Source organism: Mustela erminea, chromosome 1, assembly GCF_009829155.1.
Source record: "Mustela erminea isolate mMusErm1 chromosome 1, mMusErm1.Pri, whole genome shotgun sequence".
NCBI classification, from domain to species: Eukaryota; Metazoa; Chordata; class Mammalia; order Carnivora; family Mustelidae; genus Mustela; species Mustela erminea.
In genome coordinates, this window is record NC_045614.1 from 91,376,515 (window position 1) to 91,399,941 (window position 23,427).

Genomic DNA, 23,427 nt, shown 5'->3' on the forward strand with positions numbered 1-23,427 from the left:
TTTCCCCTGCCCTGAGAGCCTTCCCTATGCTTTCAGCAGAGTGACCATGTCTTGCCCAGGATTTCTGTACTACCACAGTCCCCTGCATGACCACAGTCCCCTGTGCCACAATAGTACTACTCCCCTACTCCATCTCCATTACTGCCATTGACCCATGAGCTTACCGTCACTGATTTATTAAACCTGAGCCTTCAGATAACAGTGACAATGTCTTATTGAAGCCCCTTTTCTTATGGTTAGAACAGCAGCTGGTACCTAATAAGCACTAAATAGATTTTTAAATGAATGAATCAGTGAGAAAAGTGAATTCATGGATATGGAAATCTATTATTCAGTGACCCTTATTCAACATTTCAGGTTGAAATATTTTAGTTGCTTGTGAGAATTCGGAGGCATGCCCCATGGGAGCAGGTACTTCTTGTCCTGTGACCAGGGTGGCCCCAGCACCCAGCACAGGACTCGGCATAACAGACACCCGGTGTTTGTTGACGAATCTGTTGGGAGGTATGTGAGGAAGGAAAAGTAAGGAGTGTGTTTGAGCTGCAAAAAATCTCAGTCTTAAAACCTTCTGCTCTTAGTCTTGCCCGTGGATCACAAACTTCTAAACTCTGCCCATAATTCTCACCCTATTATTTGCATTCCTTTTTAAAGAAAACCTACAGAAGGAAACGAAGTACTCATTCAGAAGGAGTTACAGAGCCCTGGCCAGCCTCCCCCCAACCTTCATAGCTGCATTCCTGAGCAAGGCAGATGGGCCCCCAAAGTTCTGCTGTCCGCTCTTCCTCAGCCAGCTGACGAAAGATTTCACGTCTCTGATGCTTGTAGCAACGTGGCGTATGTGTTAGCTTGCAAGGGCCGCCTTAACAAAATTCCACACACTGGGAGGCTTAAAGAATACAAATGCGTGTTCTCACAGTTCTGGAAGCTAGATGTCAAGAGATCAAACTGTCTACAGATTCGGTTTCTTCTGAGGCCTCTCTCCTTGGCCTGCAGGCGGCTGCTTTCCTGCTGTGTCCTCACGGGACACACACTGTGTGTCCCTCTGTGCACACACATCCCTGCTGTCTCTGTGCACACACATCCCTGCTGTGTCTCCGTGTGGGCAAGTGTCCTCTTCTTATAAGGACCCCAGTTAGGTTGTATAGGGACCCACCCTAACAACCTCATTTGAACTTAACCACCTCTATAAAGGCCCTCTCCAAATATAGTCACATTCTGAGTTGATGGCAGCTAGAGTTTCTACATCTGAATTTTGAGAGAACATAGTTCAGTCCATACAGTATATATTAGCCAAACATACCTGAGCCAACGGAAATATTTAATGATAAGATAATGATTAAACTCATTCAAGAACTATATCCTGAATGCCCCCAGGGCTGACTACTGCCCTGGGGGCTCAGTTGCTGTCCACACTCCAGTGGGGACAGGGTTCTAATGGACAAATCAAGAGGGAGGCTGCCTAGCATGGCACTCTTCCGCACAGATTCTGGATGCAGACGTCCTTGCTTCCCCCCACACCCCCACCTCATCCCGCCCCCACCCCCGCTTACTAGCTGGATGACTATGGGCAAACTATTTAACCTCCCTGTACCTCAGTTTCCTCATCTGTGTAATGAGGTTACTAATAGCACTTACCTCATAGCTGTGTTTTGAGAATTAAATATTTATAAGACACTTAGAATAGTTGCTGGCACATAACACTAGATGAGTGGTAAATAAATGAATTCGTGAACATCCATGTGAGTCACTGAAAATGAAGTGTGTGGGAGATTGTGTTACTGGCCCCAAGCTTACCTCCCTCGTATCCATGCCCTTTGCCATGTAACTGCAATTCCAACACCAACAGCAGAGTCGGTTTCTTTGGTTTCTTTGTCCAAAGGAACACTCTGGGCTTGCCCCTGTGACTTGCTCTCTCCAATGGGATGTTCGCAGATGTAAAATCAGTCGAGATTTGAAGTGGACAAGAGCGTCCCCTTGTTTCTCTTGTCATCCTGAGACCATGCTGGAACTAGCCTGCTGATCCTCGGGGACGAGATGGGGACCAGAGTCCACTGACCCACAGACCCCTAATTTACCACATATGTGTACTAAGATTTTGAGGTTGCTTGTTCTACAGCAAGAACTGACTGACTGACTGACAGAAAGTTGACCGAGACTATTTAATGGCATGAGGACATGTTCTCATAAACTAGGTGTTGGCCAAGGCAGATAACAAAACAATTGTAACAGTAAGATCTTATTTTTTTTATTTTAAATGAATACGTGTGTGTGTGTGTGTGTGTGTGTGTGTGTGTGTTCCTAAAAAATAGATGAAAATGTGAATTGGTGGTAATCATTTGGTGGTGATTCTTACTTTGTGTGTGTTTCTCTCCATGCTTCAAATAATTACATTTATGTTATGAAATGTTATTTGAGAAGATATATAGATGGATGAAAAGATGATTACTGGTAGCTGGGTAGACAATACCTCCTTGGTGTCTGTTCTCCCATCCCAGATTTCAGTCCAGATTCTTCTGTGGTGACCAAACCCACACTCCTGCCGGGCTGGAGGCCACACAGAATGTCTGTGATTGTAGGAGTTTGGAAAATGATTTGTTAAGATTGCCTTTCAAGGTGAGACAGCTTGTTAAGATTCTCTAGGGCCCTATGAATGGTTCCCTCAGGGCTTGGAACATTGTGTTTAATGCATTTTGGACACATGCCAGGTCAGTGCTGAAATTAGAGGTTAACGTTTAGTTTAAGAGCAAAACAAGAGGAGGGCCTGAGGAACAAGCTGGAAATATCTGATTTGCATGCAGCAATTACGCTGCTTTAGGCCACATTGCCCCACACAATTGCACTGGCCTCCCCAGGTGACCAGCTCTGGAAGTTGGAACCTGAGTGGATGGTGCATGGCCTCTCCAGCCAGAGCAGAATAAAGTGGGCCGGTCCCACAGCCTTTGCCCCATCTCACTCTGGAGTCAGAATCCACACAGGCACTAAAAGGGGCTTCCAGGCCTTCCTAGGAGACACAGTTACTATTTTCCTTCCTTTTTCTTTTCATCAACTTTGTTGAGTTATAATTTAGAGACAATAAATCCATCTGTTTTAAATGTATAATTCAATGAGTTTGGGCAAATGTATACACTCTCTTAACCACCACCACCACCAAGATAGAGACATTTTCCATCACCGTGGAAGGTTCCTGCAGGTCCCTTTGCAATCGGTCCCAACCCACATTCCCAGCCTCAGGGAACCACTGATGTGCTCTCAGATGAAAGATTAGATTTGCCTTATCTAGGGGCGCCTGGGTGGTTCAGTGGGTTAAAGCCTCTGCCTTTGGCTCAAGTCATGATCTCAGGGTCCTGGGATCAAGCCCCACATAGGGCTCTCTGCTCAAGCAGGGAGCCTGCTTCCTCCTCTCTCTCTCTGCCTGCCTCTCTGCCTACTTGTGATCTCTGTCAAATAAATAAATAAAAATTTAAAAAAAAAGATTTGCCTTATCTAGAGTGTGATATAAATGAAATCACTCGGTAAGCACCCTTTTGTGTCTGGCTTCTTCTGCTTATAATGTTTTGGATTCTCATCCAAGTGTTTATGTATATCAATAATTTGTTCCTTTTTACTGCCTAATAGTATCCCATTATATGAATGAATTACAATTTCTGTATTCATTTATCTTTTTTTTTTTTTAAATGTAAGCTTTAACCCCAACTTGGGACTTAAACTCATGACCCCAAGATCAAGAGTTTCTTGCTCCAACCGAGCCAGGCAGACCCTATTCATTCACCTTTTGATGAACATTTGGGTAGTTTTAAGTTTAGGGCTATAATGAAAAGGGCTTTTTTTTTTTGGAATTTCAACTGTACTTATTTCATGGCTGTTATGGGACTCACTAGCTATTGATTGAATAATTTTCCCTGAAAACTAAAGAAAAGTTGACAAACAAGTTGACAGTGTATTCATTCATTTAACCACTCTTTGAATTAACCACTTATCCAATAAACATTCACTCACCACCTACTCTTACTACCAATAATAATTTAATAATATTGTTTAGTGAGTGCTTCATGAATGTTAAGGTCACTGTGCTGAGAATGCACCTGGGATTAGATTCATTTCTCATAGCAGTGATGCAGGGTCATTGTTAACTGGTCTCAGATTTAGGTGCTTTCTTCAACCTAAAGTGCGACGCAAATAAAATTGCAATTTTTAAAAAAGATTTTATTTATTTATTTGACAGACAGAGATCACAAGTAGGCAGAGAGGCAGGCAGAGAGAGAGAAGGAAGCAGGCTCCCCGCTGAGCAGAGAGCCCAATGCGGGGCTCCATCCCAGGACCCTGGGATCATGACCTGAGCCGAAGGCAGAGGCTTTGAGCCACTGAGCCACCCAGGTGCCCTAAAATTGCAATTTTTAAAACAAAAGCAGTTTCTATACAACTTTTTGTATAGTTGTTTTTCATTTCTTTATTGACCTTCCTTCGTCTCTTTTATTCCACTTTCTGTGAATTAATGAGGTTTTACTACGTCTTCTTTAATCAAGACCAAATGGTCTATGACATTACTCTGGCTTTTATGTTTATTGGGGTTGAAGTGGTGCCTGGTTGACACTGAGCATAAGACGTCACACTCCCAGCATCCCTGGTGCTCGAGCTAGATTGGTATTCACTCCCAGCACACACCGAACACTTCATCTTCCAGACACACGATTGAGCCAAGGTGCTATTTGAGTCAAATGAATAAGTAAAGCCAACGGCACTTCTGTCCTTGTTTGGCACCTGGAAATATTGTTAACTTTCTCTGGGTTCCTACTGAATGCTAACACTCACCAGGAACTTTGCAGAGAAAGAAAAAAAGATGATGAGACAGAGAAAAACTGTCTTGACTCTTGAAGAGTTTAATTAGTATGAAAGCCAAGAATAAGCTGGAAAAATAGTTAATCAAGAAAGCATAAAGAAGGGAAGGGGGTGCCTGGGTGACTCAATCAGTTATGCATCCAACTCTTGATTTTGGCCCAGGCCATGATTTCAGAGTGGCGAGATGGAGCCCCACATTGGGCTCTGTGCTCAGCAAGGAGTCTGCTTGAGGTTCTCTCTCTCCCTCTCCATCTGTCCCTCCCCTCCACGCTCACGTGCTGTCTTTCCTCCTACAATAAATAAAGAAAAAGAAGGGGAGAAAGCTAGCATTTCTTAAGATTCTACCATCTGCTAGAATGTGCTAGAATGCTAGTCTAGGGGTTCTCAGAGTTGACCAGTTATCAGAAGCCCCTGGAAGGCTTGTTAAAACTAGATTGTAGAAGGAAGGGACAAGGAAGGAAGGAAGGAAGGGGACAAAAGGAAGGAAGGAAGGAGGGAAGAAAGGAAGGAAGGAAAGAAGAAAGTGGAAAGTTTTGTTGTAGGAGGGGTGTCCTGCCCCCTACAGTTTCTGATTCAATAGATCTGGGGCAGAATTCAAGAATTTACACTTCTAACAAGTTTCCAGGTGATGTTGATTTTATTAGCCTAGGGACCACACTTTGATATCTGCTCAGAGTTCCTATATGTGCTAGTCATATGTATTATCTCATTTAAACATCCCACAAGCATTGTGAATTAGTTCTCATTATCCCCATTTTGTACATGAGGAAAGTAAGAGTTCAAAGAATTTTCAGAACTTGGTCCGGGTCCAAACATTGGATTTTGGTCTGTCTCAATCCAAAACCCATGGTTTTGTTACTATTTCAAACTTGCCCCAAAAACTTCTTGGAAAAGTAGACCTAAGATATTATCTGAGCTGGTCGCTGTCAGAACCTTCAGGGTTTGAAAGTAAACGGGCATGGTGGCATCATTTAGGATCACATGCTACAAAGAAAGAAGGTGGTTAACTCAATGGTTTGGAAAGGATCCAGAATGTAAGAGTCAATGACCCTGACCAAAACTATCACATTCTTTGAAGCTAACTCAGAATGGAAAAAAAAAAAAATCCTTCAAGGCAACATGTCCCAGTTCCTCCTTTCATAAAGATGGAGCCTGGGTGCCTGGGTGCCTGGGTGGCTCAGTTGATTAAGCATCTTTCTTTGGCTCAGGTCATGATCCTGGATCCCAGGATGGAGTCCCACATCAGGCTCCCTGCTCGGCAGGGAGTCTCCTTATCCCACTGACCTCTCTCCTCTCATGCTCTCTCTCTCTCTCATTCTCTCTCTCTCTCTCAAATAAATAAATAAAACCTTTAAAAAAAAAAAAAAAAGATGGAACCCGGTTACAAATCAGATTTTCATCTCTCTCTCTTCTGCTTCCCATAAACCCCCTGCTGCATTTATTCAGTATAAGAAACATTTCCATAAAAATGTAGAAAACCAAAAGCTTCAAACTTAAGTGATTTTCTCATGTGAACAAAGCAATTCTATCTTCCTGTTGAATTTTTGCCTTCTAAGTCTTTAATTCAGATACAAATTACCAATTTAAGAAGTGAGAGAGGAGATATCACTATAGATTCTACAAAGATTAAAAGGATGATAGGTATATTTATGAACAACTTTATGTCAGTAAATTTGATAATTTGATGAAATGGATGCATTTCTTGAAAGACACAAACTACCAAAGCTCACTGAAGAATGAATCAACAACCAGGACATCTACTAAAGAAATTAATTTATAGTTTAAAAACCTTTCCATGAAGAAAGCTCCAGGTCCAGATGGCTTTACAGGTGAATTCTACCAAACATGAATGGAAGAAAAAATATCAATTTTATACCAATTTTTTTGGAAAATTAAGGACGGATTACTTTCCAACTAATTATATGAGGCTAAAATTAACAATGAAATGCAAAGACTTTAGATAAAAATTTAAAGCTGCACTTAATATTAAGGGAAGAAAGATATCACAACTTTGGTAATGTTAGCCAACAGTGAATCCTGAGCTCCTAGCAGCCCCAGAGAAGTAAGCAAGCTTCATTCATGTCCATTTGGCAAATAAGTAAATGGATAAAGCTCAACCTACATACCTTTCCTGTGGTACTAAGGACAGCAGAGATAAGAGGACACCAAAAATAAACTGCCTCACAATTCTGTGTGAATGAGGTTAGAAAATATTCAATGTCACCCGAAAATGTTAAACATGGTCCTTTTAGAGAAGGACCCCAGAGATGACAATTCACCTCATGGGAAGGTTTAACTTCTTATGACAGAGAATTTCAAACTTATCTGAAGGAGCTAAATATAATGAAGCCCCATACCTAAACCCAGCTATCAACCGGTGAACCAGTCTATGCATCCAGACCTTCATCCTTCTCCTCTATCACACATTATTTTGAAGCAAATCCCACCCCTACTATCACTTTGCCCATAAATATTTCAGGATTTATCTCTAGAACAGGACCTCTCAACCTCAGGACTCTTAACATTGAGTGCCAAATAATTCTATGTTTCGAGGAGCTGTCCTGTTCATTGTAGGATATTTAGTGACATCTGTGGTCTGTACCCATTAGAGGGTGTAACACCCCTCCCCCAGTTTGGACAACCAAAAACGTCTCCAGATATCGCCAAATGTCCTGGAGGGTAAAATCTCAAAACTGAGGACCACTGCTCTACAAGATGAGGACTCTGTTTAAAAATATAGCCATGATACTGTTTTCACATAAATTATTAATAATTATTTAATGTAATTAAATATCCAGTGTTTAAATTTCTAATCCTCTCATAAATATTATAAGTGGATTCTTTCCAATAGTTTCTTTTTCCTAAAGTTTTTTTAATTATTATTTACTTGACAGAGAGAGCACAAGTAGTCAGATTGGCAGGCAGAGGGAGAGGGAGAAGTAGGCTCTCCACTGAGCAGGGGGCCTGATGCAGGGCTCCATCCCAGGACCCTGGGATCATGACCTGAGCGGCAGGCAGACACTTAACCAAATGAGCCACCCAGGCACCTCCAATAGTTTTTTTTTTTTTTTTAAGATTTTTTATTTATTCATTTGACACAGAGATCACAAGTAGGCAGAGAGGCAGGCAGAGAGGCAGGCAGAGAGAGAGAGAGGAGGAAGCAGGCTCCCCGCGGAGCAGAGAACCCGATGCGGGACTCGATCCCAGGACCCTGAGATCATGACCTGAGCCGAAGGCAGCGGCTTAACCCACTGAGCCACCCAGGCGCCCCCAATAGTTTTTTTTAATAAGAATCCAAATAAGGTAGGGGCGCCTGGGTAGCTCAGTGGGTTAAAGCCTCTGCCTTCGGCTTAGGTCATGATCTCAGGGTCTTGGGATCGAGCCCTGCATCATGCTCTCTGCTCAGCAGGGAGCCTGCTTTCCCCGAGCCCCCGGCCTGCCTGCCTCTCTGCCTACTTGTGATCTCTGTCTGCCAAATAAATAAATAAAATATATTTTTTTAAAAAATCCAAATAAGGTCCCTATACTGTGATTGATTGATATATCTTTTAGATAGCTTTAATTTTTTAAGATTTTATTTATTTATCTGAGCGAGAGAGAGAACGACTGGGGGAGGAGCGGAGGGAGGGAGAGGGAGGCAGAGGGAGAAGCAGACTCTCCACTGAGCAGAGAGCCTGATGCAGAACTCAATCCCAGGACCCCAGGATCATGACCTGAGCCAAAGGCAAATGCTTAACTGATTGAGCCACCCAGGTGTCCCTTAGTTAGCTTTTAGTCTACAGGTTTCCCCTCCATTACTTTATTTATACATTTATTTTTTTCCCTAAAGAAAAGAGGTCATTTGACCTACAGAGTTTCCCACAGTCTGGCTTTCACTGCATTCAAATTTATAGTGCGCTTTAATATTTTCTCTGTGTTCTCTATTTCCTGCAAATTGGTAGTAGGATCTAGAGGCTTCCTCAAATTCAGATTGCAAGACTTCTTCAATATTGTGTTCTTCCATGCATCACCTGATGTAAACAGCCACTGATGACCCATGCCATTCTAATTCTACCATTCTTTCTCCATGCATTAACTAAATTCTTCTGTAAAGGGGAATTTTCCCTGAGAAGCAATTGTTTTGGATTAGTACTGACCACCCCCACCTGCAAATTAGGGTGATCAAGATTCTGAAGCCTCGTGCAAACTCAGTAGAAAGAAAGGCCGAGCACTGATGACTGATGCCTGACATGGGCATAAGACAGAACAGCAGTAGTTAACTCTAATCCCCAGTCTAATTTACTCCCCTCTTTTAGAATTGAAGACTCAGTAGAAAGAAATAAGACCATTAAGAGTGGCATAGAATGGGGGCGTCTGGGTGGCTCAGTCGGTTTAGCGTCTGCCTTTGGCTCAGGTCATGATCCCAGGGTTCTGGGATCGAGCCCTATATTGGGCTCCCTGCTTGATGCGGAGCCTGCTTCTCCTTCTGCCTGCCTCTCCCCCTGCTTGTGCTCCCTCTCATTCTGCCAAATAAATACATAAAATCTTTTAAAAAAAATTTTTTTTTAAGAGTGGCTTAGAATGTGTTGAATATGATTATGGAGTCAGGGTGGACTCAGAATCAGAGTGTTTATTTTTCTTGTTTGTTTTTAGTGTAATCCCCAGTGTGGACAATATTCAAGGAAAAGCCACTTTGGGATACTGTTTGTAGGAATGTAAATTGGAACTTTCCTGGAGGACAACTTGACAATATGTAACCAAAACCTTAAAAGTTTGCATATATCCTTTGACCTAGAAATTCTACTGCCAGAAATTTATCCCAGGGATGTACAGGGAGGCTTAGGAAGGACTGTTCATGGCAAGTCTGTAATAAGGAAACAATGTAAGGGTTTGCCTAGTAGAGGTTAGCTAAAGGCAGAATGCTATCCAACCCATGACTTTGCCATTTTGTCATTTTGATATTACAGAATACGTAAGGGCATGGGAAAATGTTTGTACCTTATTATTGAATGGAAAAAAAAAGTCTGAAGTATTATATTCAGTAAATCTCATTTCCTATTTAAAAAAGGAATTTACACATGGAAATATATGCATAGCAAAAAAGGTCACAGTAGATGTACCACAGTATTTTTTTTAAAGATTTTATTTATTTATTTGACAGACGGAGATCACAAGTAGGCAGAGAGGCAGGCAGAGAGAGAGAGAAGAGGAAGCAGGCTCCCTGCAGAGCAGACAGCCTGATGTGGGGCTCGATCCCAGGACCCTGGGATCATGACCTGAGCCGAAGGCAGAGGCTTTAACCCACTGAGCCACCCAGGTGCCCCAGATGTACCACAATATTAAGTTAATATTAAATTACTAATATTACCTGATGGTAAAATTGGGAGTAATTTCTATTTTCCTCCTTTTGCTTATATGATCTTTCAAAATTCTCTAAGTAATTCTCATCGCTTTAAAAGAAAACCTTTAATAACAAGTATTTTTAATTAGGGTTACCAAATAAAATACACCATGGAACATACTTATACTAAAAAATTATTGTGGGGCACCTGGGCGGCTCATTCTTTAGGCGTCTGCTTTTGGCTCCGGTCGTGATCCCAGGGTCCTGGGATGGAGGCTCCCTGCTCAGCGGGAGGCCTGCTTCTCCCTCTCCCACTCCCCCTGCTTGTGTTCCCTCTCTTGCTGTCTCTATCAAATAAATAAAATCTTTTTAAAAAATTATTTTGTCTGAAATTTAAATTTAGGGAGGCATCCTGTACTTTTATTTGTTAAATCTGGCAAACCTACTTTTCATACAAAGTAATCAAAGGAAAAGGGGTGCCCCACTGGCTCAGTCAGTAGAACATGTAATTATTAATCTTCAGTCCTGTATTGGGTGTAGACTACCATCACCAGCCTCACCATACCCCACTCCTCCCCAGACCCATTCACCCCACAATCTGTATGTCCTGGGGCGAGTTACCTGTCTTCCCTGAACCTCAGTAATAATGCCTGTCTTGCAAGGATCAAATGAAAAGTGTGTGACGGCACTTTGTAAATTGCAAAGAGCCAAGAAGCCCGTTATTATCATGTTAGTAAATTACACACACAAGGACATGTTGAACAGGAACGAAACAGCTGCCACAGATGACTGCAGAATTGTTCCTTGCAGCAGATTTTTGATGGCTCTCTGAGGTCAAAACAGCTCAAGGTTTAGTCACTCGGAGACTGAACCCGTATATTAACATCTATCCAAATTGTTCTTACGGTCCTATTTATAGATGCACTGATCACTAGATATTGTGGGACTACTTTGCCGCAAGTCGGTTGCTAAATTGGTTGGCAAGCAGCGGGCCACGAGTGGCTCAGAGGAAGCCTGCGTGCTTCACAAGCTTGGCAGCTCATAACTCCAGGCCCTCACCTTGTCCTCACACACTAGTCTCGGTCACCTTGGAAACTGCCCTATTCTAGATGCAGAGCACAGAACGCGCTGGCTGGCGTGGAATTAATCAGCAAGCGCCTCTCTTCTGCTCTGTTACTGAAAATCCATCAGTACCTCTCAAGCCATTTTAGGGAGGGCCCATGGTGGGGTTTCAAGGCTCTTCCAGGGGGAAATTAACACGGGAAATCAGGGTTTATGGAAAAATAAAATAAGGGAGAAAGAAATTAAGGGAGAAGGAAAGAGGAAAGAAGGGAAGGAAGAAGTGAAAGAAGAAAAGATCAAAGGAGGAACACATAAGATATTATCCTATTTTACAGATGAGAAAACTGAGGCCCAAGCTCACCCATCCAGGAAATATCAGAGCGGCATTTCAAATCCAAGGGAAATACAATCCCTGAAGGAGGAAAAAGAATCCCCTAAAATGATTGAATTTTCCAAGGTCCAAAACAGTTTCTGGTAGGAATCAGACACTCCAGAAATAGTGGCTGCAAAATGCAACTTGTGGCATGGGACAGAGGAGGGACGGGGTGAGAGGCGGCCCTCTGTGAGCCAGGAAGAGGGCCATCACCCAGACACTAACCCTGATCTTGGGCTTCACCCCACCCCCAGCCTTCAGAACTGTAGGAAATAAGTGTCTGCTGTTTAAGCCCCCCAGGCTGTGGTATCTGTTATAGCAGCCTGAGCACACCAAGACGTGACAATTCTGTGGCTAACTTCTGAAGGAGTCGTCAGGACTATTTTTCACAGTGGCTGCACCATTTTCCATTCCCTCCCTCAGTGTTTGAGGAGGGAATGTCAATGTGGAGCGCCACCAGCCTCAGCCTCAGTCTTAGCTTTGCCACCCACGTGACCTAGTAACCTCCTCACGTAACCTCTCTGGCTCTCAATGCCCCCACTGGTAAAATGGGCGTCATCAGGTTGATGCGGATTGCATGGGTGGCGTAGAAAATCTGCTAACATACACTATGCAGTACGTGTCCGTGGATTCGTGATTGTTGCAGAAAGAACCACAAAATCGCAGTATGGGAAGGGGCCCAGTAGGCACAATTAATGATTTTACTTCATGGATTTTCACAGCAAGATTCTCTATCGTGCATCCTGCCAAAAGGTCCCCACCAATCTCACTGTGGGGCACAATGGGCCAGAAGCACCCATGGGACATCAGACAGCATTTCCCAAGTGTGTTCTAGGAAAGCTGGCTTTCACGGGGTATAAATGTGGATTATGAAGAGAGAGAGAATTCTGAAGTCTGAAAACTGTGGATCAAAAACACCAAAGCAGACTTCTCTCTTGCAGGACTTCTCAGAGCATTGAGCAGGATTGTGCACTTTGAAATCACCAGTGAGGAATGGAGACGGCAACGTTTCCTCAACTTCCCTGTGCTGGGAGACCTTTCCCAACTGGGCAAAGTCTGCTTCGGGAAATGAGGCATCTGTCCACACAGTGCAGAAACCATGTACAAGGTCAACCTCAGCCTTGAGTTCTAAATACTCACCACAAACCATAGCATTGCAAAAGTTTTCTCCTTTGCCACTTTAACCCAAATGGTGATTAGTGTCCCCAATCATCCCTGCTGTGTGACGTAGATCTCTAAGTACAAATTCGGGGTGTAGGATAATCTTCCAAATGCTGAGAGTTGAGGGTCGCCTTGTCAAGACTGAGGAAGACCACCCTCCCCCCGCCAATCCTGTAGCAGGTCCTGGACGAAAGTGGGCAGAGCTGGGTTTCCCTTCTCAGCCAGGTTTTTCACCTGCTGAGTTCAGTAAATGTCCAGAGCACCACATTCTAGGGGTTCTGCAATTGCCCCTTTGTATGTTAAAGCACTTTTCAAAAAATCCACCATAAGTCTGGAGGCCCTAACTAAGAGATGTAAGGAAGGGTCCGGATCTGGGACAAAGCAAAAGACTTGGTTATTTCCTGAGACACTAGGCAAGGGGCTGGAGGCCTGGTTCCAGAAGACCCGCCCTCCAACATTTACATGTAATGCAAATGCTTATAAGTTACCTCCTCCTGTTGCACCTTCCAGAATGGTGAATGATTCCACCTCTGATGGCGACCCAATAAAATGACTCTCACATATAAGCTTACCTCGAGCCTTCTATTCTCTGGGGCGCTGAGGAAACTGAGGCCTTTTTCCTGAATTCTTTTAACTAAAATGAAAAAGACGGTCCCAGGAAGGCCCCAAGACAGGAGCCCTGGCACCGAAGACTCTTCATTAAGCGCTTACCACGTGACAGATCCATGTGGTCCAACAGCCAGAGAGGAGAGCCAACTGCACGCAAATGCCCACGGCCGGGATTAATCCTAGCTGGCCCCAGGACCACTGCCTCCAGCTCCCCCACGCCGCCCGCTCAGCTGGAGCTTGGGAAACCGCACAATGTCTGCAATGTAAGGAATTCCATCCACCCAACCTTTATCAAGCCCTTCAGAAGGTAGCAGCTGCCCGTGTAGCCTTTGGGGAGATTTGCTCAAATATGGAGCTGGACGTGGGTCTTCTTTTACTGACACACTTGAGGGAAGGAGCAAGAAGAAAGGCCGCCGAGCTCTGCTAGTGGGGCATGGGGGACCTCTGCACCAGAGGCAGGGGGCCCGGCTGTGGAAACGACGGGGTGGCATGCATCTCAGGCCTTTCCATGCCCCCTGGATCCACAGTCTGGGACAGCAGCAAGTGTGTAGAGGAAGAGAAGCAGCCTGCCATGGTGGGGTCAAAGGTCAGCTGCATGCCTGGGCCCCAGCAGGCTGGGTGATCTGACCAGCTCATCCCCCTCTTCGGACCTCAGCTTCCTTGCCAGCAAAAAATGAGATGGTTGTTCTAAATGGTTGTGCGTTGGGATTTGTTTTTTCTTGTAATAAAATTCACGTAACACGGGGCACCTGGGCGGTTCAGCCATTCAGCATCTGCCTTTGGCATCTGCCTTCCGCTTGGGTCATGATCCCAGGGTCCTGGGATCGAGCCCTGCATCAGGCTCCCTGCTCAGCGGGAAGCCTGCTTCTCCCTCTCCCACTCCCCCTGCTTGTGTTCCCTCTCTCTCTGTGTGTCTCTCTCTGTCAAAGGAATAAATAAAATCTTCAAAAAAAAAAAAATTCACATCACACAAAATGTGTTAGTACTGACATTTGGTACATTCCCAGCACTGGGCAACCCTCATCTCTCTATATTTGCAGGGCATCTTCATCACCCCCCAAAAAAAGCCCGTCCCCATGAAGCAGCTCCTCCCCGGTACCCCTTCCCCCGGCCCCTGGGAACCAGGAATCTTCTTTCTGCCGTGTGCACTTGCCGGTTCTGGGTATCTCATATGAACAGAATCCTACACTTTTGTGGCCTTTTGTGACTGGCTGCTGTCACTCAGCGCCGTGTTGGCAAGGTTCATCTGTGTTTAAGCATTTAACAGCACTTTGTTTCTTTTCATGGCTAAATAATATCCCATCGTGGACCTTTACTACTTTTTTTTTAATATTTTATTTATTTATTTGACAGAGGGAAAGAGATATCAAGAGAGGAGATCAGGCAGAGGGAGTGAGAGAGGGAGAAGCAGGCTTTGCACTGAGCAGGGAGCCTCATGCAGGGCTCGATCCCAGAACTCTGAGATCATGGCCTGAGCCAAAGGCAGAGGCTTAACTGACCGAGCCAACCAGGGGCCCCACAGAGAGTCTCTTTGAGGGCAATTATGGAATCACGGCCAGATGGACAGGATGCCTGGCCTCCCCGGCATGGAGCTTTATCTCGTGGGATGTCGAGGATACACTTCCCTGCCAGCTCACAGCTAGGAGGGGCTGATTTTGCTGTATAATCATTTAATCACATATAGAAAGGAAATGCCAGGTCGCCAGCCATTGGGTTGAGGACCAAAATTTTAGAAACTTGGTCACAAGGTGAATTTAGGGTTCTGACTGAGAGAGGTCTTATACTAGCTTCCTACGGCTGCCCAAGCCAACTAAGACATATGGTATTGTGTGTGTGAATGTCTCTGTGTGTGTGTGTGTGTGTGTGTGTGTGTGTTCAAAGATTTTATTTATACACTTTATTTTAGATAAAGAGAGCAATTGCATAAGCAGGGAGAGGGGCTGCAGGAGAGGGGGAGAATCTCAAGCAGATTCCCTGCTGAGCATGGAGCCCAAAATGGGGCTCCTTCTCACAACCCTGAGATCATGACCTGAGCTGAAACCAAGAGTTGGATGTTTAACCGACTGAGCCACCCAGGTGCTCCTGTGGTATTGTATGTTTAAGTGACTGAGGAACCCCAAACTCTTTTCCACAGTGGCCACACCATTTTCCATTCCCACCATCAATGTTTGAAGGTCCTGTTTGCTCCTCAACCTTACCAACACAGGGGCTCTTTTAAGCAGGGAGAGCATTTAGTAATAAAACTGCTTCTTTTTTTTTAAGATTTTATTTCTTTATTTGTCAGAGAAAGTGAGCACATAAGCAGGGGGAGCGGCAGGCAGAGGGAAAAAGTGGGCTCCCCATTGAGCAGAGAGCCCAATGAGCCAAAGGCAGACACTACTGACTGAGCCAACCAGCTGTCCCAATAAAACTGCTTCTTATAATGAAATCCTTCTTGCAACCCTACTATAAGAAAACCGATAAAAGAGAAGCTATTGAGTGGAGGATATATGACAGCACCTCTGAGGAAGCCCTAGGCTTCTAAGAAAAATTGCGTGAAAGCAAATGCTCTGGATAGATTTGTTGGATCCTTCCTGGCTTGGAATCCAGAGAGCCCCATCTTGACCAGTTTCCCAGGTCCATCCAAGTCCTTGGAGGTGTGGCCTACAGAAGAATCCCCCATCTTTATCTTGTGCTTCTAGGGGAGGCTTGAGGTTACAGTGCTCTTCCAGATGTGGTGTGGGGCCCATCTGTGTGAGAAACATCTGGTTCTCATTAAAATGAAAATTCTGAGATCCTACCCCAGACTAACGGAATGGGAATCTTTTTCAGAGGAACCCTGGAATTTGCATTTTTTTACATACTTCCAGATGATTTTGATGCCCCCAAATTTGAGAACCACTGGCCTGGAAGGGTCTGAAGGGTGAGGGGTTTGCAGGTGGATGCCTCAATACATAAGGTCAAAGAGCAGCCATCTTGCTGAACTGTGGTAAGCTCCCTCCCTTACTCTTTAAGTGAGAGAGACGCGCTGGATTTTGCTTTGGAATCCAAGTGCCACCTGGAGCTATCCAAAGGTCATATTGGCACCACCTCCTTCCCACAGGACTGTGAAGTTCCAAAGGATAAGGACCCTCTTATGCCCCTCAGAAACTGTGCACAGTGTTTAAGCATTCCCAAGTGCTGTTATTTCTTTTAATGATGGTTATTATGGTTACTTTTTTGAAATTTGAAAATATAGAAGATCAGTCATAAAGCAATGACTATTTATGCAAGTTTTAGCAGCGTTAAGCAATGCCTTCGTTGTGCTGAGAATCAACATTATTTACTTTGGGAATCTTGCCCAGATTTCTGTTAACTCACTCACACACAGCTTCTCCTCCCAGCCTTGTGACTCAGTGAGGTTTTCCCCCGCTGGGGGAAGGAAAACTATTATGTACAGACCCAGTCTAGTGCAATGGACTCATCAAGGATCATCAAAAGTCCCCATTCCACTTACACCCCCCGAGTAGAAACCCCCTTTTCAGGCTCTGCTGGGACTCCCCCAAGAAGGAGTAGTTCCTACTGTTTTGGTTATACATTGCTATGTAACAAATCTTGCCGAAACTTAGTGACTTAACACAACAACCATTTTATTATTCCTCACTGGTCTTTGGATCGACTAAGCTCAACTGAGCAGTTCTGCTGCTTCTCTTGTCTGTGAGACCACAGCCATCTGGGGGCTCAAATGGGCTGATGAAGTCAAGCTGGCTCAGTCACATGACTAGGAGCTGATAGTGGCTGTCAGCTGGGAGCTTAGCTGGGCTTGCTGGTGAAATGTCCTGTACGTGGCCTCTTCGTGTGACCTGGGCTTCCCACCGTGTGTAACAGCTGGGCTGCAAAAGGGAGTATCCTAAGATCCAGTGTTCCAAGAGGGAGGAGGTAACTTAAAGCACCGGGATTCAACCCGAGCTCTAAGACCTTGCATAAGCCATTTAATCTCCTAGAACCTAAACTTCCCCATCCACCACATGGAGATAATTCCTCTCTCATCGGAAGGATGTGAAGACTGAGATGGGGTATATGAAGCTCTTCACACAGTGCTCATACAGAGTGAGTGAGGCTCATGGGCACACCAGCACCTAATCCTAGGACGCCCTGGGTTTCTCCACTTTTTCTCCCACCTTATCCAGATTCCTCCACAGCCACCTCTCATTTGAAGACAAAGGAGAGGTTGCTGTCTTTAATGGAATCCTGTAGGTCTAGATGCAGAGATTAGAAACTATGACAGGACTCCTTGGAGTCAAAAGATTTGAAGATATTTGTAGTAAAACGTTGCTTGCTGCCATGTGAATTACATGTTATAATAGCATGTTATCAAACTAGATGTCTGTCAATAGGGGATGAGAGATGATAACATTCATATTCTACTGGATATTCTTTGCTCTTGGGGCATCTAGCAACTGATCATCCTTCCTCTCAGGGGGAAACTGTAAGACAGGAACTAAACACCCCTGCTGTCTGCTACAGAGGCTAAGAGGAAGGCAGATGAGCCCACTCCTGCTCCCTGGAAGGGGTGTAAGCTGAGTGTGGCAGCAAGAGGCTCCTGCTGAGCAAAGTCACAGGCACAGTTAGTGACGTTCCAGCTTCCCAGGCTGGCAGTGGAACCTAGATTCCAGAGACATAGGTCAGCATCTGGCAGAAGAGAGCTGCCTCACCGACCTAGACGACTCAGCCTGGAACTGTTGTGGATGCGAGAAATGAACTTTAATTTATTAAGCCACTCTAAGTTGGGCTTTTTATGTTATATAGCTTATACTAGTGACTTGAGAACATGGCCACCACGTTCCTTCCATTGAGGGTTAGAATCTGTGTTCTCTCCTCTCAAATCAGGACAGGATTGTGACCACTTAGATGGAGGACTATAGTGAAAGGTCATGAAAGGCCACATGGCTTTCTCCCTGCTTATGGGAACACTAGCTCCTGGAGCACTGAGCCACCCTGTCAGAAGTCAGTCTACCCAGGGGCTGCCACACTGTGAGGAAGCCTAAGCCATATACGGAGGCCACGTATAGGCACTCTGGTCAGAAGTTGTAGCTCACAGGGCACTTGGACGGCTCAGGCAGTTGAGCGTCCAACTCTTGATTTTGGCTCAGGTTGTGAACTCAGGGTTGTGAGAGGGAGCCCCGTATGGGGCTCTGTGCTCAGCATGGAGTCTGCTTGAGATTCTCTCTTCCTTTTCCTCTGCCCCTCCCCCCAACTCACTCTCAAAATAAATAAATAAACCTTTTTAATTTTTTTTAACATTTTATTTATTTATTTGAAGAGATCACAGCAGGCAGAGAGAGGGGAAAGCAGGCTCCCCACTGAGCAGAGAGCCCGATGCAGGGCTCCATCCCACAACCCCGAGACCATGACCTGAGTCGAAGGCAGAGGCTTAAACCACTAAGCCACCCAGGATCCCCTAAATAAACCTTTTTTAAAAAGCCTTCAACCTTAGCCCAGGGTTCACATCATCCCAGCCAAATCTCAAACATGTGAATGAAGAAGCTTCCTGATGATTCCATTACCCTCTCCCCACACCAGCTTTTCATCTTTCAGTTTGAATTTTCCCAGCTGAGGTCCCAGACTGTGACATCATCCCTGCTGTATCCTGTTAGAATTCCTGACCCACAGACTATATGAGCATATTAAATAGCAATTGTTTTATTCTGCTAAGTTTTATGAATCATTATACTACAATAACTAATAGAACACTGAACTACATATAATAGATTCTGTGGGCTATCAGTACTCTCTCAAAAAATTCCTCTCTTGGGGCACCTGGGTTGGCTCAGTGGTTTAAGCCTCTGCCTTCGGCTCAGGTCATGATCTCAGGGTCCTGGGATCGAGCCCCACATTGAGCTCGCTGCTCAGCAGGGAGCCTGCTTCCCACCTCTCTCTGCTTGCTGCTCTGCCTACTTCTGATTTCTCGCTCTGTCAAATAAATAAATAAAATCTTTAAAAAAAAAAATTCCTCTCTTGCTGATTCAGTTAACCAGACTTGGTTGCTGTTGTTGCCATCAAGAATCTTGACTGGTAGATATACAATGAAACATGCCACAATGCTTAAACTGTGGGAGCTTAGATGTTCACGATGTAGTTTTGAGTGAAAATGGCAGGTTCCAAAACAGGTTTTAAAATAGTTCTATTTTTGTAAACTAAAATAATTTTTGCATAGAGTAAATTCTAGGATGCTATGTACTAAAATTATGCAGTATTGTGTTTAGATACTAGAATTACAGGGGTTATTTGTTTTTGTGCTATCTGTATATTCTAATTTTTTAATAATGAATATCATTACACAGTTACATGTATAATATTTTTAATTAAAAATATTTTTTTTTAATTAAGCCAGCATTATAGATTAAGGAATTTGAGAGTACTTAGCATACCTCTCCACCTTTGAGGACTTTTTACATTTCCCAGTGAAAGACCCAAAAATACAATCCTTAGGAAGTATGATGGTCCCTAATAATTCCTCTTCTCCCTATAAACATATGCAGTTTCTCACACCAGTAGTGTTTGAGGGCGCTTTCCTGGCTCAGGTGTGGGAGCATGCAAGTCTTGATCTCAAAGACCTAAGTCTAAGCCCCATGTGGGGCACAGAGATTACTTACAAAAACAATAGTAATGTTTAGGGGCACCTGGGTAGCTCAGTTGATTAAGTGACTGCCTTTGGCTCAGATCATGATTGTGGAGTCCAGGAATGGAGTCCCTGCTGAGCAGGGAGTCTGCTTCTCCCTCTGACCCTCTCCCCTGTCTTGCTCTCTCATTCTCTCTCTTTCAAATAAGTAAAATCTTTTAAAAAATATATTAGTATTTAGTTCCCCTTTTCTTAAGTCTGGGAAGTGCCTATGACTGCTTTGGCCAATGGAATAGATCAAGTTTGAGGATTTCTGATCTCAAGGGTTAGGAAGACTGGTAGCTATTGTTTCTTCCTCTTACATGCTTGTTCTTGGGATGTTCCCTCTTAGAACCTAGCCCAACCCATGTGGCAGAGAAACAAAACTCTCCAGTTGGCTGTGTCAGCTGAGCTCCTAGCTAATAGCCAACACCAACTTTCAGCCATGTGAATGAGTCATATGGAATTCCAATGCAACCAAGCCCCAGATGACTTCAACTCTAGCCAACAATCTATGGGGCAGAAGAACCACCCAGCTGAGCACTGCTGACCCACAGACACATGAGAGTCCTAATATGGTGGTTGTTTTAAGCCACTAAGTTTTGGGATAATGGGGTAGCCAGCCTCCAAGATGGCTCCAGTGATCTTCATCTTCTGATATTCACACCCTTGTGTAGACCCTTTGCATACTATGCCAGGGCTAGTCTGTGTGACAAAAAGAATATAGTAGAAGTAATGTGTGGTATGTTACTACCAAGATTAAAGTATAAAAGACCTTGTTGTTTCTTTCTTGATCACTCTCTCAGATGACTCTTCATATTGTGAGCAGTCCCATGGCAAGAAATCTACATAAGATGACCAACTTGTCACCAGGTAGCCCAGGACTTTCCTCGTTTTAGACTGAGAGTCTCGTTCTGCAAACCCCCTCAGTCCTGAGCCAACGAGGATGGTTGGTCACCCCACACTCATGTGGTAAGGCACTGAGGCCTTTGGACAACAGTGTGCTAGAAACTGAGGCCTCCTGACATAGCTGCATGTGTTGTGCCACCTTGGAAACAGATCCTCCAGCCCTAGTCAAGCCTTCAAATGACTACAGCGCCAGCTGACCACTTGCAACCCTGTAAAAGACCCTGATCCAGAACTACCCAGGTAAGCTAATTCCAAATTCCTGAGCTCCCCCAGAAACTGTATAAGAAAATAAATAGTTGTCATTTTAAGATGCTAACTTTGGGGTAATTTTTTAAATACCAATAGGTAATTTATACAGGTGGTCTGTTCTACCCAAATTGGTAACAGAAACAGGGGCATGTTCCTGTTGTCCACCCTGCTCTAAACTGCTGTGATGATCTTTATGTCTGGGGACTTCCTTTCCTTTCCTGAAAATCAACCTGAGGGAATTTTTGCCTCTTGAGTTCCTGAAGAGCAGTGCTGGGCCAGGCCCCTGCTTACTGCTGGGGAAGCTCATTCCAATTCTAATTGTCTTCCGGGCATTAACAATGAATCTCTTGGGCTCACAAGGTCCTCCTGCTCTCCACTTCCAAATGCTCTCTGAGGCCATCCTGATTTCCCTGAAGGCCTGAGGTGCTTACCTGCTGCTTCCGCAGCCTTCTCTGCTAGAAAGTATCCCTTGATCTCTGACAACTATCTGTGAGTGGAAAACAATGCATGGGGTGTGTGATCAGCAGGACACGTGGACTGTTTGTGAAGATTTGGGAGACTTGACCTCAAATCTCTTCCAACCAGGCACCGAGGTATTTGAGATTTGGCCTGTTGAATGTGATTCATTCACTTGGAAGGGCCAGTCTATTCATCAGCACCTTCTTCTGGATGAGTTGTAAGTCCTTCTTGCCTGGGCAGGGCAGCAGAAGAGCAGTGGGAAATTAGTTGAGGAAATTAGTTGAGGAGCACAAACAATAGGGCCCCCCCCCCACAAAAGCTGATCTAGGCTCCATTTCCGGTCTGGTAGGAGGTTATGCTGGCCCTGTCTCTGGGCCGCCTGTGGGCTGCACACATGCAGGGCGCCAAGCACACTCGGGCCAGCTGCCGTGTGCGCCCGGGGAGCCAGAGACATCTGTAAAATAGATAAAGATACAAGTAATATGAGCTGAGCTATCAGTGTTCTGTAGTCAGACCACAGACCGCGTGGCTTCAAAGAACAGAAAACTATTTTCTCACAGTACTGGAGCCAAAGGTCCAAAATTAAAGTGTCAGCAGGTTTGGTTGTTTCTGGGGCTGCGAGGGAGACTCCATCCCATCCCCGTCTCTAAGCTTCTGGTGGTTTGCTGGTCATCTTGGGCATCCCTGCGGCCTGTCGGTGTATCCCCCAATCTCCTATTTGCCTGGTGTGCTCCCCATGTATCTCTCTCAGCCTAAATTTCCCGTCCTCATTGACCCCATCTTAACCTCATCATCTGCAAAGACCCCATTTCCAAATAAGGTCGCATTCAGAGGGAGCAGGAGTTAGGACTTCAGCATCTTTGAGGCAGCACAATTCAAACCATAACACCGAGCATTTACTAAAAACAGCGCATATCCGTGAAATGCCCAGCATTTGCTAGGATAGGCATTTTGTATACATTATTCCAGATTCTCACGAAGATTTCCTAATTTTATAGCTGTAGAAAAAGGATCAAAATGATTACGGGGCTTATCCTAACTCAGGTAGCTCGAAAAAGCAGGCTCTGGAATCAGCCTAGCTTCACCATTTCGGTGGGAGGGAGCCCTTGGACAGTTACTTAACCTCTCTGAACCTGTTTCTTCATTTGTAAAGCGAAGATAAGAATCGTGCCTCCGTTTGTGCGGAGCGGCTTGGCTGCAAAGGTTTTAAAGATAGGTTTTAAAGGTTTTAAAGATAATGCACAGAGCCTGACACACAGTAATTACTGAACTCATGTAACTGTTATGATAAAGAGTAGAGTCAATAGTTAAATCCACATCTCACTTAGCTCTGATACCTTCATCATCTCCTCTAGGACACGGCACAACCAGGTGCCAGGCCCTTCTTCACCCATGATCTCACCAAATCTTCATTGTATTTTATGGATGAGGGAACTGAGATACAGAGAGGTGAGGTGACCTGACCAAGGTCACCCAGCAGATAAAATCTTCTCATCTAGCTCCGCTGACTCCAATAATTTTCCGCTATATAACCTCTCATTCCAGTGCATAGATACAATATAGTAAAACACTGTCCTCTACCATGGTTTGCTGTTATCTCTGGATCCAACGGAGTCAGTCAATATGAGTTCATAATCTTGTGGCCCTCCCCAGGTCTACTACAGGCGAAGAATTCTGTTTCCATAACACTCAGCTCCTGCTGGTTTCAGAAAGCTCAGTTCAGGGGTGCCTGGGTGGCTCAGGTTAGGTGTCTGCCTTTGACTCTGGTCATGGTCCCGGAGTCCTGGGATGGAGTCCCACATTGGGCTCCCTGCTCAGCAGGGAGCCTGC